Source organism: Peromyscus eremicus, chromosome 4 (assembly GCF_949786415.1).
Source record: "Peromyscus eremicus chromosome 4, PerEre_H2_v1, whole genome shotgun sequence".
In the NCBI taxonomy this organism is placed as follows: domain Eukaryota; kingdom Metazoa; phylum Chordata; class Mammalia; order Rodentia; family Cricetidae; genus Peromyscus; species Peromyscus eremicus.
The window spans coordinates 106,633,946-106,650,915 of NC_081419.1; positions in this window are offsets into that span (position 1 = coordinate 106,633,946).

Here is a 16,970-nt window from a genome sequence, read left to right on the forward strand (position 1 = left end):
AGTTTTCTTTTTCAACTACCAAGTTGTTCAAGGTTAGCCTAAAATAGAACAGCCCAGTGATGTGATCAGCACAGAACAAGGACTCCTTCTCAGAGACGGAACAGATGGAAAGTGATACCGCTGGCCCTCGACCCTGTGGAACCTTCCAGGAATAAGCGGGTAGTGTTGCTATCTGATGTGTCAGCTCTCCTCAGTCACGTGGTTCTGCAGGACTTTCTTGTGTCACCAAAACCTGGCCCTTGGATAGCACACATTTCTGACTAGAAATTTAATACAATCTAATTAGCTAGAGAACATGGATTTTAATCTATACAATATGAGCTTAATGAAGAATTGGAATCTAGGGGCTGGAGAGATGGCTTAGCAGTTAAGAGTACTGGGTGCTCTTGCAGAGAACCTGAGTTCCCAGCACCCACATGGTGGCTCACAATCATCTGTAACCCCAGTTCCATAGGATCTGACACTGTCTTCTGGCTTCTTTGGATGCCAGGTATACTCATGGTGCACATACATGCAAGTAAGCAAAATTCTCACACATGTAAAAATAAAAATAAATTTAAAAAATTTTTAATTGGAATCTAGACAGAAGAAACTGTGAAGAGCCTGCTGTGGATATTAACATGTTCTCTGTTGGGGAGTGCTGCTTACTTGGTTGTTCTTCTAAGTATTTGTTTATTTGACTATACTGTATGAGTGTTTTACGTACCAGTATGCATGTGCATTGTGCAGGTCTAAGACCCATGAAGGTCAGAAGAAAGCATCAGATGCCCCGGAACTGGAGTTACAGATGGTTGTGAACCACTGTGCGGAAGCTGGAGACAGAACCCGGGTCCTCTGAAAGAACAGCAAGAGCAGCTACTGCTCTTAACCGCTGAGCCATCTCTCCAACTCTTAAAAGTGGTTAGTTTGCTGTTTTGTTTGTCACTGGTGTGCACAGGGATGTAACTTATTCTTATCTGGGCTTTTTCTTAAACATCTTATTTATGATTCATCTATGTTCTTAATATGGGTATTAAAATTGAGAAGAATGTGTGGATGGTGTGTGTGTTTCTTTTCTTTCTTTCTTTCTTTCTTTGTTGTTTTTTTTTTTTTTTTTTTTTGAGAAAGAGTCTCACTATGTCTCCCAGGTGGACCTCAAACTCACAGATATCCACCTGCCTCTGCCTCCTGAGGATTAAATGTGTGCATCACCATACCTGGCCAATAAACCTCTGTTATAAAGACACTGTCCTCATTCCTGGAAAAGGAGGAATCTGGGGCTGGAGGGGTGGCCATTGGTGAAGGGAGCTTGCTTGCTCTTCCTGAGGATCCAGGTTCAGTTCCCAGTATCCATAGCAGGCAGCTTACAACCTCCAGCAGCAGGGGATCTGATGCCCTCTTCTGGCATCCATAGGCACCACACTCAAGTGTGCAAACCCACCCACACACTCAGAGAATAAAAATAAAATAAACCAAACCAAACCAAACCAAAACAAAACAAAACAAAAAAAAACAAAAAAAGGAAGAAGAAAGAAAGAAAGAAAGAAAGAAAGAAAGAAAGAAAGAAAGAAGAGGAAGGAGGAGGTAAAGGCACAGTGGCACACACCTTTAATCTCTGAACTCAAGGAGCAGAAGCAAGAGGATGTCTCTGAGTTTGAGACCAGCCATGGCTACATAGTGAGACCTGGTCTCCATGTGTGTCTCTCTGTGTGTGTCTCTGTGTGTCTGTGTCTGTGTGTGAAATCAAACATTGCATTTGCATTTTTATTTTTAGACGTAATAAACCCTACAGCTACAGGAATATTTCAACTTTGTTTAAAAAATTCCTCTTCTGTTGCTATTGTTGTCGTCAGTTTTTGTTAGCTTGTTTGAGATAAGAATCCCTTGTAAACCAGAACTCACGTAGAGAACGGACACCCAAGGGTTGAACTCCGACCTCCACATGCATGCTGTGGCAGGTGAGTGCTCACACTCACATGCAACTCCTACATCTTACACACAAGCACACACACAAGCTGAGTGTGGTGGCTCACACTTGTATTCCATATGGAGATTGATTTGCAGTAGGTATGCATGTGTCTTCAGATGAATGAGTTTATTAAGCATGTAGCAAGCAAAAGCAGAAGAGTAAAAGTAGACTGGTAGAAGCAGCAGACAGACAGAAAAGCATCATAACATTGTGGACTTAGAATGTCCATCTGGAAAAACTAGAGTCACCCGGCCGAGAGAGGAAACAAAAGCAACATCATCAAACCAGGCACTTGGCAACAGCTAGCAGAAATGACTAGGGAAGCCTGAAAACGTGCTGGGCTCTGGACTGGGATAGCAGAGCACAGCCATCTCTCCATGGGTGAGCTTCTTCTACCTCCCTGTTCCCATTGCAGGCGTTCTTACAGCATGCGATAAACCACAGTAACTTCCAGTGGAAATAGTTTACCTTCCAGCCATTTGCAAAGCTGAAAGGGTTTCAGTATCCTTGGCCACTGGCTGTTGTCCTTTCTCCCTGTCCCAGTGCTAAGGAGCCGACCTGTCACAGGACGAGATTTGGAGGACAATCAAGGACATGTTCAAGTCTGAGAGGTGACCCATCTCTCATTCCCAGAGTCTGCTCTTGACAAGCACCAACAGCACATGAAAATTTGTCAGTATAATGCATATTACACTGAGACCAAAAGATTCCAGCTGAAGCTCCAGAGAGTGACACCCTGTATCACAAAAAATGAAACCAAAGTAAAAGAAACAGATAACAAATGCTGACACAGACGTGTGGTGGTGGTTGTGGGATGAATCTCACACTCCGGAAAGTCATGTAAACCACTACAACCACTCTGAAAACTATGGTGGAAGTCCCTCAAGAAACCAAAAACTCCTGGGGCTGGAGAATGGCTAAGCAGTGAAGAGCACAGGCTGTTCTTCTAGAGGACCTGGATTCAATTCCCAGCAACCACACGTGGCTCACAAGGTCTCTATAACTCCAGTTCCAGTAATGTGTCACCCTATTCTGACCTCCTCAGGCGTCAGTGGTACATAGACATACATGCAGGCAAAATATCCACACCCTCAGGCATGAAAACAAAACAAAACAAAAACTTATATTCCTATACCACTCCTAGGAATGTACCAAAAGGGATACAGCACAGTGGAGTTTTATTTGGCCACAAAGAAAAATGAATTATGTCATTTCTAAGAAAATGGGTAGGCCTGAAGATGATCATAAGTAAACTAGAACCAGAAAGACAAATATCACATTTTATTTCATCATGGAGCCTATTCTCTCTCCTCCCTCCCTCCCTCCCTCCCTCCCTCCCTCCCTCCCGTTCTCTCTCTCTCTCTCTCTCTCTCTCTCTCTCTCTCTCTCTCTCTCTCTCTGTGTGTGTGTGTAATGTGGCATTAGTTACTTCTCTGTTGCTGTGATAAAATACCATGACTAAAAGCAACTTATAGAAGATTGATTTGGACTTACGGTTCCAGGGGGTGAGTCCAAAATGGCCAGGAAGGTAAGTCAAGGTGGAGGGCCAGGAAGGTAAGTCACGGTGGAGAGCCAGGAAGCCAGCTGCTCATGTTTCCATCTGCACACAAGAAGCAGACTGAGAGAACAGAAAGTGGGGCAAGGCTATAAACCCTCAGAGCCCACCCCCAGCAACTTACTTCCTCCGCACACACAGTTTATCTTGGTTGTCCACCTGATTGATTAGAATCAACTAAGAGAAAGCTGCTTGTCGAGTCCATCTTGTTCCTGTGGCTCCTCAGGGATCCCCAAGGCCTTCCGTGCCATGACAGCTGCTGGGAGATCCCAACTGTGGACTGGACAACTGCTGAGCTCTTGATCTGTCTGGTCTGAGACAAAAACTGTTGGACTACTCTGACTGTATCACGTAAACCAATATAATAAAATCTCTTTTTGACATATCTTCATTCTACTCCCCTAGAAGACCCTTGACCAGCACACCAGGCTGGCCCCGAGCAGCTTACGCAGTTTAGGATGATCGTGAACTTCTGGCGTTCCTGCTCTCATCTCCCAAGTGTTAGGATGACAAGCATTGGAACAGTTTTGTGTGGTACTAGAGAGCAAGCCAGGGCTTTGTGCATGGTAGGAAAGTGCTCTACAAACCAAGCTATGCCCTCAGCCCCAAATTTACATTTTTTTTTTTTTTTTTGGTTTTTTGAGACAGGGTTTTTCTGTGTAGCTTTGTGCCTCTCCTGAACTCACTTGGTAGCCCAGGCTGGCCTCGAACTCACAGAGATCCGCCTGGCTCTGCCTCCCGAGTGCTGGGATTAAAGGCGTGCGCCACCACCACCCGGCCAAATTTACATTTTTTTTTTTTAAAGATTTATTTATTTATTTTGTATACAGCATGTATGACCAGAAGAGGGCACCAGATCTCATTACAGATGGTTGTGAGCCACCATGTGGTTGCTGGGAATTGAACTCAGGACCTCTGGAAGAGCAGTCAGTGCTCTTAACCTCTGAGCCATCTCTCCAGCCCCAAATTTACATTTTTTAAGGCACACAACCTGTAGTATTTTGTTTTGATAGATTAAGCAGAATAATGATACACTCTCCACTTACGGCTTCACTTAGCTCTTTTCCACAGGTGCTGTCAGGGCTTTGAATTTTGCTTTGTGTTTACTGTTTCTTGTCATAATATATACCCTAAGATAGGATCTCACTAAGTATCCCTGGCTGGCATGGAACCTCTATGTAGACCAGGCTGGCCTCAACCTCATACAGAGCCGCCTGCCTCTGCTTCCCAAGTGCTGAGATTAAAGGTATGTGCTACCATGCTAGGCTTTGTCAAGTTTTTTGTTTTGTTTTGTTTTGTTGGTTTGTGTGTGTGTGTGTGTGTGTGTGTCTTTAAACATAGAAAAAACAAATCTTATTTCTTATAATTGATAATTCATATCTCATATATTTGTAGGTCTGCTTCTGTTGGTGTTTCTCGTTCCTGAGCTTTTGCCTCTCTGTGTGCTGTTATATTTGTGTGTTAAACACTGAACTCATATGGGAATCATTTGAGACCTGGGATGAAGGCATCTTTCCCCATAAAAAATTTTTATTCCCTTCCACTATCTGGAGGCAACACAAACCACTTTAATTCTAGGCCAAGTTAAAGCTTAAGCTTCCTTGGACTCCGTAGTTATGTGTAATCTCAGCACTCGTGGGGCTAAAACAACATTGTAAGAGATAGCTCTGGGAACATAATGAGACGTTCTATAAACTTTGAGAAGAAGCATTGCGTTTCCTTAGATCACTCAAGTGACAGGGACCAGCTTTAGTGGGTCAGGAACTTGGCTCTCCTCTCTGTTCACTCTGAAAAGGCAGTTTGGTCCCAGCCCAAACGGAAGAAGATCAGAATCACCAACCGGGCCAGGCTTTGATAACTGACATTTACTTTCATAAAAACAAAACAAAACCATAGTTGACACTGTGCCCCTTACTTTTTGAGACTACCAAAAAACCACAGCTCAGTTCTACAGCTGTTACTTCCTAACTAACAAAAGTTCCATGGGTTAAACAGGCCTGAGCACCTGTTCCCCTCAAGGGTCTGTCTCAGTCTAGATTTTGGGGAAGGATTTCTTCAGTCTGTTGGCAGCTCATTTGTGGTTTAAAGACATATTGACATTTCATTGGATTTTAAACTCTTCCCTCATTGCAGCCTCCTGCTGCCCGTCTCCTCAGCATACTAGAAGTGGAAGTAAGGCAATTCTTACCACAGATTCTCAAACAATGTCAGACTCTAGGAACTAAAATGTTTTTACAGGGTTAGAGGGTGTAGATTCGTGGGCAGGGTGCTTGCCCAGAACACATCAAGCCCTGGTTTAATCCCTAACACGGCATAAAACCCAGTGTGGTGGGACTTACCTACAATCCCAACATTCAGGAGGCTGCAGCTGGAAGGTTAGAATTCAAGGTCATCCTTGGCTACAGAGAGAGTTTGGGGGCCAATCTGAGCTACATAAGACTCAGTCTCAAAATAAAGTCTTTTTTTAACTGGAGACCTCATCTTATAACTCTGTCCATATATCATTCTTTGTCTGCAAGTCCTTATACCCATCTCTCTCAAAATGTCCTGTAAACTTCCTTATGACCTCTCTCTAGTCCTCCTCTATGCAGTAATCCCATGTCCAGCTTCTCTACAGGCTCTGTGGAAGTGACAACAGATTTTTTTTTTTTTTTTGGTTTTTCGAGACAGGGTTTCTCTATGTAGCTTTTGTGCCTTTCCTGGATCTCGCTCTGTAGACCAGGCTGGCCTCGAACTCACAGAGATCCGCCTGGCTCTGCCTCCCAAGTGCTGGGATTAAAGGCATGTGCCACCACCGCCCAGCTAGATGATGTTTTTTAATTGTTTGACTATCTCCATCTTCTTTTTCTGAAGATGAATACAGTGTCTGTGATGGAGCCTAGTGAAATATCTGGACCCGGGTAAAGATAATCCTACAGAACACTGAAACAGCACACATGGGTTTTCTTTTTTGTGATTTGGTTCTGTTTTTGCTGTTTCAGACAGGGTTCCAATCTACAGCCCACCCTATCCTAAAACCCTGGCTCGCTATAGACCTAAACTGGCCTCCAACTCACCACCATCCTGCTTCAGCTTCCCAATGCTGGAATTTTAGGAATGAGTCCCCACACCTGTTCAACACAGCTTTTCTCAGTCTCCGATCCACTCACTGTGTTTGCTTCCTGCCCAGACCAGGCCAAAGACGCCACAGCCCTGGAGGTTTCTTGCACGTCCATGCTTCTGTTATGAAGCGCAGATGCATGAGCTGACATTGCCAAGGAGCCAGGATAAGTTCCTTTCCCCCCTTTGCTTCATCTTCTATTATACCAGGGCAAAAGAGGTTTACACATGAGGACGAGACACTGTCCTGTCAGGGTGGTGGGTGGATAGGTCTGACAAGGTGCCAGACAGCAGGTGGAGAAGCTGGCCTTGCTGTGGGGTGTAGATTCATATCATCTATGAGAGATCAATTTGGTCACATCTAGCCCATTTTAAATGCCTTACCATTTACCTGAGCAAATCACAGAATGGCATCTAGAGGCGAATAGTCAGTGCACTGGTGTATCTAAACTGAAGACTGGGAACAATGGCCCCCGCAGGCACTGTGAGGCCTTCCAGGTCAAAGGTCCGACCGATTTTGTGTGTGGTGACGGCACTTTCTTTCCGGCTCGCAGCAATGACTGCTTCCTAACTGTCTCCACATGCCCTTTCTTCAATGCTTGAAGAGAGAGAGGGGAGGGAGAGGGAGAAAGAGGAGATGATAGAGAGGAAAGAAGGGGAAGAGGAAGGAGTTGGCAAGACAGCAAAGGGGAAGAGAGAATAGACTCCATTGTCTCTTGTAAGGACACCAATCCTGCCCCCACCTTTATGACCTACCTTAACCTAATTACTTCCTTTAAGGGCCACTCCAAACATAACCACAGCGGGGATTAGGACTTTATAGGAATTGGGGGCAGAGGGCACAAAAATTCACCCATACAGTGTAGGAAAATTCCCACTTCCCCTGACTTCAGTGTGATGATCCTGAGGCATGTTCCACCCAGGTGTTCAGAGGGTCCCTAGTGGAACTGAACGCAGGCTCCCTTCAGTTGTCCTCATGTGTAAACTTATTTTATGGTTTGAGTCTGAAGTGTCCACTGAAGGCCTCTATATTTTATTGCCAGCTGATGGGTTTTGGGGGAAGGATTGGATGCAGTGGGCTCTGAACTCACCAATGCATAAATCCATTGATGGATTCATGATGAGATGGTATTATTCAGTGAAAAGTGGGAGACAGGACATTTTGGAGGAGGCATGCCACTGGAGGCACGCTCTGGAGAGGTACACCTTGTCCTCTGCCTTTCCTTGGGTCCCCGTCTCTTGGCTGTCCTAGGCCAGTAGCCTTCTGTGCCACAGGTTCCTTTCTCCCAGATGTGCCTCACTACCTGCCTACAGTGGGGTACCCAGCTATGGATGGAAACCTCTAAAAGCCTCCTTTCAAGTGTTGCTCAAGAACACCTCTCAGTTGCAGACATACTTGCTTCCCCGGCCTCTGTCTCCCTGACTAAGCATCCAGAGATCACCACCCTCCTGAAGCACCTACATCTCAAACTTCTTCAAACTGCTTCTGGGAGAACTGAAACTAAAACGATGTTTCAGATAACTTGAACTAAATTTAGGCTTATGCATACGTTGGTGTCTTCCCCAGTTCCCATGTGGAAACCCCACCAATGTGTTAGCATTGTTAAACCAGGCTTTGGGGAGGCAGTGACGCTATTGATGATGCCACTCTCACCAGTGGGATTAGTTTCCTTATCAAAGAGGCCTCAGAGAGCTCGTGTGGCTTATTAGGAGAAGACACCAATAGTAGCTATTCTCTGTGAACCAGAGGGCAGGCCCTCATTAGACTCCACATCTTCCTGTGCCTTGATCTTGGACTTTATAGCTTTCAGAACTGGGTTTCTTCTGTATGGGGTTCTTGGTGTGTTCTCTCTGCATAGGTTAGTTTGGGCTCTTTCATGGTATAATTCCCCAAAGTAAGTGGAATTGATTAGAGGGACTGTCTTAGTTGGGGTTTCTATCACTGTGAAGAGACACTATGACCACAGCCACTCTTGTAAAGGAAAATCATTTAATTGGGGTGGCTCGCATTTTCAGAGGTTTAGTCCATTATCATCATGGTGGACATGGTGGCGTGCAGGCAGGCATGGTGCTACAGAAGTAGCTGAGTGTCCTTTATCTTGACTTTCAGGCAACAGGAAATGAACTGAGACACTGGGGGTGGCTTGAGCATATATGAGACCTCGAAGCCTGCCCCCACAGTGACACACTTCCTCCAACAAGACCACACTTACTCTAACAAGGCCACACCTTCTAATAGTGTCACTCCTTTTGGGGGCCATTTTCTTTCAAACTACCACAGGGACCCACACTTTGCTAGAGACTGGGACAGGAGTTTAGCACTACTAGAGTATTATTAAATATTGTTAATGTTCACCATAAGCCTTTATTATAAACATCACTTTTAATGGTCATTTTTTAAAAATTTAAATAGGCTAGCATATTGGGAGCAAAAATTATTTGACTCTCTAATTGACAGCTATTTTTTCCTTGGTGCCCTGGATGCCTTAAGCAAGAGACTATCAGTCAAAATGGCCAGCTAGATGGTATCTGTGTGCTAGGGTCCTGGAGAAGTTCTACAAAAGGCCACCATCCATGTATGCAATCAACAAGAGCATTTATTAATTATCTTAAGAACAAAAATACCAGTATGCTGGGCCAACCATCTGACACATAGGCAAAATGGTGACCCAAGAGATGCTCACAGGCTCCTTTTAATCATAGCTATGGGGAGTTTCAGGGACAATTTGGTCATCTCAGATATGATTGGCTTATGCGAGTGGCAATAATATTAGTACGTTCTAATTGGCTAGGGCTAGCAGGGGCTGGATAAGGCTACAGTTTTTTCATTTGGGGGCAAGCCTGGACAAGTCCTAGGCTCTGTCCTTATTTGGTTCTTGCCTTGAGCTATTGTAGAGGCTGGCCAGCCCAGTACGGGTAATTCTCCCCATCTTTGCTGTCAGGGCATTGGTGATTGATTGTCTTTTGTTTGCGGCTTGCTCAGAAACTGCCTGCTCAGTTTCAAGGAGCAGGAGCTGAGGCCTAGTTCTTAACGGAGTTATTAGGAGCCTGTTATAATATTTGTCAGGCCTTCTCATGTGCCAACACCAGCTGCTTTGACTACTCCAGAGACACCTTGAGGAAGCTACATAGCAGCTAAAGCTGCTTGCTGCTGAGGTGCAACTCCAGCTCTAAAAGCACTATTCCAGCCAAGACGACTCTGTAGCCATTTTCATACAGGGCAGAGGAGGAGAACTTTCTCTGGTAGCCCAGCAAGAGGATTGTGATTGGTATAAATAGAGTTCTTCATTTGTACAGACTGAGCTGTGATTGATTTAAGTGGATTCCTTCATTTGCATTCGGGACTATGACATGATTAGTGTAAACATAGTCTATCATTTGCATGAAGTGCTACTTTGATTGGTGTAAATACCCTTGTCACATCCCTTTTATGACTACATAAGCAGGCTATGAAACTTTCTTTTTTGAACTTCCAGGGAGAAAGACCCATCATCCCATGTTTCCTGCCCTGGCCCCAATATTGCAACATTAGAGCTAATGAAAAATTTTTCTCCAATGATATTTTTGGCCACTTTTTTGTTTGTTTGTTTTTCGAGACAGGATTTCTCTCTGTAGTTTTGGTGCCTGCCCTGGATCTTGCTCTGTAGACCAGGCTGGCCTCGAACTAACAGAGATCCGCCTGACTCTGCCTCCCTAGTGCTTGGATTAAAGGTGTGTGCTACCACCTCCCGGCTGTTTGGCCACTTTTTTAAAATCATCTTCATTCTTGGTATGGCTGGTTGAACTGCTCACATGACCCAAGGAGGCCAGAGTGGCAGCAGAGGTACAACTACAGTAGCAGAAAGAGTGACTAGAGAGTAGTCAACACACAGAGAACAGCAGTGGTGACAGGAGCAGTAGTGATGAGTAGTTAACACAGAACGTCAGTGGCAACAGTAGCAATAGTGATCAGAGATTGGCCATCACAGAAGTGATGAGGAGCCGACTAAAGTGCTTTAAATATAAGGAGCAATTTGCTTTAGTTTCCCCATGAGTTCCATGGTACTTCCAAGTCTTGAAGTCCAAATTTTCAGCTATGCCAGGTCTAAGAGCTCTAAGGCTTGTTCTTGTTAAGGGATGGGAATCCCATTTTAGGCCTAAAATACGGGTCACTAGAAAGCAGAGAATCCCAAGACCTGAAACCAGTAACAAGAGCTACACTAGAAGACACTATGTTGCTGGGTGTGGGGCACATACCGTTGATCCCAGCACTCAGAAAACAGAGGCAGGCAGTGAGTTTGAGACCAGCCTGATCTATATAGCAAGTTCTGGGCCAGCCAAAATTACATAGTGAGACCCTATCTAAAAAAAAAAAAAAAAAAAAAAAAAGAGGCAGTGGTGGTGCATATCTTTAATCCCAGCACTCTAGAGGCAGAGGCAGGTGGATCTCTGTGAGTTCAATGCCAGCCTAGTCTACAGAGCAGGTTTCAGGACAGCCAGGGCTACACAGAGAAACCCTGTCTCAAAAAACCAAAAAATTAAAATTAAAAATTAAAAAAATAAAATAAACCTTTGCCAGGCATGGTGGTGCATGCCTTAAAAAAAAAAAAAAAGAAAGGGGGTGGGGAGGAAGGAAGAAGACAGCATCTGCTTCTGCTTCCTGCTGTCTGATGCTGTACTCTGCTGCTCCTGGAAGCTGAGGATTACAAGAGCTACCAAGTGCCAGTGAGAGGACAGAGCAGACTCCATAACTGGCTGCCTCAGTCTCCTCTCAGAGATCAGGCCTCAATTTCAGTTTCCTGAGACTGAGCAAGCAGTTTCCGAGGAAGAGCCACAAACAAAGGACAATCAGTCTCCTACACCTCCAAAGGCAAGGATGAGGAGGCCTGGTACTGAGCCAGCCCCCACAGTCAATAAGATCAAAGTAATAACCAAATAAGGACAAAGCCTGGGACTTTGTCCAGGCCTGCCCCAAAATAGAAAAGCCTTAACCAATCCCTGACTAGCCCTAGCCAAATAGAATGTGCTAATATGATTGTCACTTGCTTAAGCCAATTGTAGATAAAATGACCTAACTGCCTTAGGAAATTACCTTCAGCTATGCTTAAAAGGAGCCTGTGAGCTCCTCCTTGTCATTGTCACCATTTTGCCTTTGTGTAGGATGGTCGGCCCCAGCATGTTGGAATCTTTCTCGAGGTAATAAACACTCTTGTTGATTGCATATGTGGATGGTGGTCTTTTGTGGAACTTCTCCAGGACCCTAAGGTCAGGTCTACTGGTGGTTAAAACCTAGAGCTATAGCCTCCAACCTGAGTGCTGAGAGGCCAAGTTTCTAAAGCCTGGAGCAGGAGACCCCTAACTTTTAGAGTGGAGCTGTGTGCCTCTGGGTCTGCCTGTCCTTCTCCTAGGTCTTAGGCTTCTAAGGGCCCAGGATTGCCAGCACTGGCAAAGCTTTTCTACACCTACCCATTATTATCCTGGTAGGGCAACAGGACTCCATCTAGCTGAGTGAGAGCCAGTGTGTGTGTGTGGGGGGGGAGTGTTTATGAGCTAACTCTGGAAACCCCAGAGCATCCTTTTCCTGTACTCTTAATAGCTATACAAGCCTAATACTTCATGGAGAGGGGACACAGAATATATCTTTTTTTGAAGATTATTTGTGTGTGTGTGTGTGTGTGTGTGTGTGTGTGTGTGACTATAGGCCAGAGGCATCAGAAGACATCAGCTGGAGTTATGGATGGCTGTGAATGCCTGATGTGGGTACTGGGAACTGAACTCAGGTCCTTCCCAAGAACACAACTGAATACACTCTTAACTGCTGAGCCATCTCTCCAGCCCCAGAATCTCTCTCTTGATTTCAGTGTTGCAAGTTCCAGAAGAGCATATTCTGTGATTTTTGGATAAAATGATACAAATTGTTATCCTGAAGAAACCAATGGAAAATTGGAGATCAAGGTTTATATACAGTAGCACTAAGGCATAAACTTGTTTTTGAGATTATATATCTTTGGGACTGGAGAGACAGCTCAGCAGTTAAGAGCACTGGTTCCTCTTCCAGAGGTTCCCATATCAATTCCTGGCAACCACATGGTAGTTCACAACCATCTGTAACTCCATTTCCAGGGGACCCAATGGCCTCTTCTGGCATATGTTTTCACTGCAAGTGCAACGTACACAGACATACATGCAAGCAGAATACCCATACACATAAAATAAAGGTTAATTTTTAAAAGATTACATATAGGCTTTGTTTTTAGTAGAAACAGTCTGATCTGGACACAAATCCACACACAACATCTCTAACCCTGACACAGTAAATGGGTTCCAGTGATCAGAATCTACACCTACATTTGCCATATTCTCTTGGGGAAAATTCATTTATCTACTTTTTTCTTATCTCCTCATCTGTAAAATGGAAGTATATTATTCTTTTTCTTGTGAGCAAAGGTAGTAACTTGTGTATCTCAGGTTGACCTTGAGCTCACTATGTAATTGAAGATGACCTTGAGCTTCTGATCATCCTGACTCCATCTCCAGTGTGCTGGTATTATAGGTATATACCACCATACCCATTTTTTCAGATTATTTTATTTTATGTGTATGAATGGTTTTCTTGCATGTATGTATGAGCACCATGTGCATGCCTGTGCAGGTCAGAAGAGGGTATTGAATCTCCTGGAGCTGGAATTCAAATGGTTGTGAGCCACCACGTAGGCTCTGGGAACTGAACTTGGGTCTTCTACAAGAGCAGTAAATGCTCTTAACCATGTACCCATTTCTCCATGACCCCCCTTTCTTTATTTATTATTTTTTCAAGGTGGGTTTTTCCTGTATAGTCCTGACTGTTCAGGAACTCACTCTGTAGACCAAGCTGGCCTCAAACTCACAGTGATCCACCTGCCTCTGTCTCTGAGTGCTGAAATTAAAGGAATGCACCACCATAGCCCAGCTCCTTCCCCCTTTTTAGTATAATAATATGGTGGTATTTTATTTGTACTGAAATGTGATTTTAATTGTATGTTAATAAATAAAGTTGCCCAGGGGTCAGAGCTATTAGAGCCATAGCAAAAGCTGGGTGGTGGTGGTGCACGCCTTTAATCCCAGCACTTGGTAGGCAGAGCTAGGTAGATCTCTATGTGTTCAAGAATACAGCCAACAGACAGTAACGAGGCAGTCATGTGCTTAGCAAAGGAGATTAGATTTAAGGTTCTTGTTTAAAAAGAAAAGAAAAGAAAAGAAAAGAAAAGAAAAGAAAAAGACAATTACTAGTTTTAAATACTTTACATCGGATTGGATTGCTTTATATTGTATACAAATTATATATATTGAAATTGATGTTGTTAGAAAATGTTATATGTATATTTCTAATTGTACTTATATCATTCATTTAACAATGTAATGCAATTTTCTGATCCTTGAATGTTATTATTACCAACTATTAGGATATAAAGAAATGAAAGTTAGTAGTTAGACATTATAATAGAACTTGTAGTCATATTAGGTATGTTTTAAAAATTGAGCAGATATATTTTAGATAGACAGGTCATCTTCAAACCCTTCAGAGATCTACAGAATATGGCATTTAAAATGTTTTAATAACTCAGAAAATTTTTCTTTTTTGTTATGACTATGAGACATGTCGGCTCCTGGCAGTACCAATCTACTTCAGAGAAAATATGGGCATTGAAGAAACTGCATATGGAGTTAACTTTCATTGTGGCAAAAGTTAGCCACTGGACAACAAAGTATCCTCGAATCAACTGTTTACAAACAGGACAGACAGGACATGAAACAAAGGACTACTGATTCTTGCCAAAACAAGTGTGGTTATGGCTTTATCAAAAGGCATCTTCTGAGGCCAGGACAATATGGCACCATCCCTGAAGTGGCCTTCGCAATCCGGAAAAGGTACAGTGCCATTTTCTTCGAAGGCAGCTGAACAGGCAGTGGGCCAATGGCTTCTGATGTGCAGTGGAACAGCAGCTGAAACAGTTATTCTTGAAGAGTAACTAAGCTCACGCCTCTCAATAGTAGACTGGCATTTAATAGAGGGATGTGAAGAAGAACGGGATGCTGAGATGAAGCCAGATATACACAGCCAAGAAGAATGGACAGCTGAATTAAAAAAATATCAACAATTCCAGAATTTAAAATCCTGAATCATGACAGGACACTAGTGGAATTCAGGTGTTTCTGGTACATGGACTGCCCTCACCCAATGTGAGGTTGAACTGTTGACTCTGTGTACATTCTACTTCACAAATGAGTCTGTCAGATACGCTAAGCCTATAGGCTGAAGATGATACCCCAACACTGCGGAGAAACCTCAGGTGATTGTCCAGGCAACTGGCTGTTTCTGTCAACTCACAAATTTTTTGGAAGTTGCTTGCATGCACTTCTTGTTTTTATTTTTTGTTAGGTAATATTATTTTCCTTCTTGGATCTCTGAGGGAGTTGAGGATTAGTTAGTTATAGTTGAAGACTAGTTAGGATAGAAAGTGAACTAGGTACATTTCGGACTTACCAAAATAGGATAGATAATGGAATTATTTTCTCTGAATTTGTCAAATACAAATGGACTAGACATTGTTTAGGTATTTATTACTTGTATATATTGTATATAGTTATTGTACTTTTGTATGTAGTTTTTCTTATGTTAGTTATAAGCTTTTTCCTTTTTTCTTTTTATTAAAATAGAAAAGGAGAAATATGGTGGTATTTTATTTGTACTGAAATGTGATTTTAATTGTATGTTAATAAATAAAGTTGCCCAGGGGTCAGAGCTATTAGAGCCATAGCAAAAGCTGGGTGGTGGTGGTACATGCCTCTAATCCCAGCACTTGGTAGGCAGAGCTAGGTAGATCTCTGTGTGTTCAAGGATACAGCCAACAGACAGTGACGAGGCAGTCATGTGGTTGGTTTTACAACCAATGAGAAGGCAGAACAGAAAGTCTATATAAAGACAAACAGACAGGAAGTAGGTCTCTTTTCGGAGAGGTCTCTTGGCTGAAGAGGCTAGCTGCAGCAGGCGGGTAAGGCTCTTAGCTCTGATCTCTTAGCTTTCTTCTTTGCATTCGTTCTGTGTTTCTTATTTTAATAAGACGGTTGGTTACATCTACAGAATAACTTTTAACTTATTCTTTGTCAATTGTCTATGTGTAAACAATGCATCTTCATCGTATGGACTCTAACTCCCCCTCCACTCTTCCTAGGAACCCAGATTCCTCCACCCTACTCTCTCAGGTGCCTAGAATAGTTTCCCATCCCCATTTACATCCTTTCTTTTTTTTTGTTGTTGTTGTTAGTAATCCACTGAGTCCAATTAGTGCTGCCTCCTGAAAGGTTGACTGATCTTGTCAACTTGATCTCGAGAAGGAAGTCAAAGCCTTAGTGAGTTCATGTAGGCACTGGTCATGTCATATCACCAAAACATCATTTCACAACACTTTTTTACCCTCCAGTATTATGTTCTTTCTGTTTCTCTTCTGAGATGTTCCCTGAGCCTGGGATGGAGGTGTTGATATAGCCATCCAATTTGGTACCAAGTCTCAATAAATATTTATTTCTCAGCACTTTGACCAGTTCTAAGTCTGCATTAGTGTTGACAACTGCAGAGAGAAGCTTCTCGGGCCAAGGTTGAGAGCAGCACTAATCTATGGGTATAAGCATGCATATTTAGAAAGAAGTTTGACAACGTGTCACTTAGCAAAACAACAATGGTAGGTTCCTCCTTAGGGCCTGTGACCTCTTGACTCATGGACTTTTGACCTGGTTATAGTACCAGGTCTGAATTTCCTCCTGTGGAGCAGGCCTCCAATCCAATCCAAAACTATTTGGTTACACCTATAACCTTTACGCCACTATTGCACCTGTGAGCACATCTTACCTGGTAGGTCAGTATTTTGGCATGCAGGGTTGGCTGCAGATATACCATTGATGTCTTTTCTGCTCCAAAAGACTTGCACAGAACTTCTTGACACTATGAAACCTAGCCATCAGGGAGGAAGTTTTCATGTCATTTCCAGCTTGATTTCTGTCTTGCAACCAAAGCAAACAAACTACGTATGATTCCAGTCACCATCTGTCAAGTCCCCTCAAGCTCCAAGTCTTCCTAGCTGAGGTCCAGATACCATGAAGGATAGACAAATCGTTCCCACTCCCTCCTGCCAGAAACCTTGATGAACAATACTTTCCAGTAGAATTAAGTGGTTGTCTTAGGCTATTATACTTTGGTGGCACCTTTTAATGCAACAATGGTAACTGGAATAGCTCCTAAGAAAGGTCCAACACATAAATGTTAAAAGTAGTTCTCCTTTCTCTTTGCTTTCTTCAAGAGCCCCAGACACCTTAAGATGTCATGGAAAGTGTATGGTCATGCTAGGGATCTAC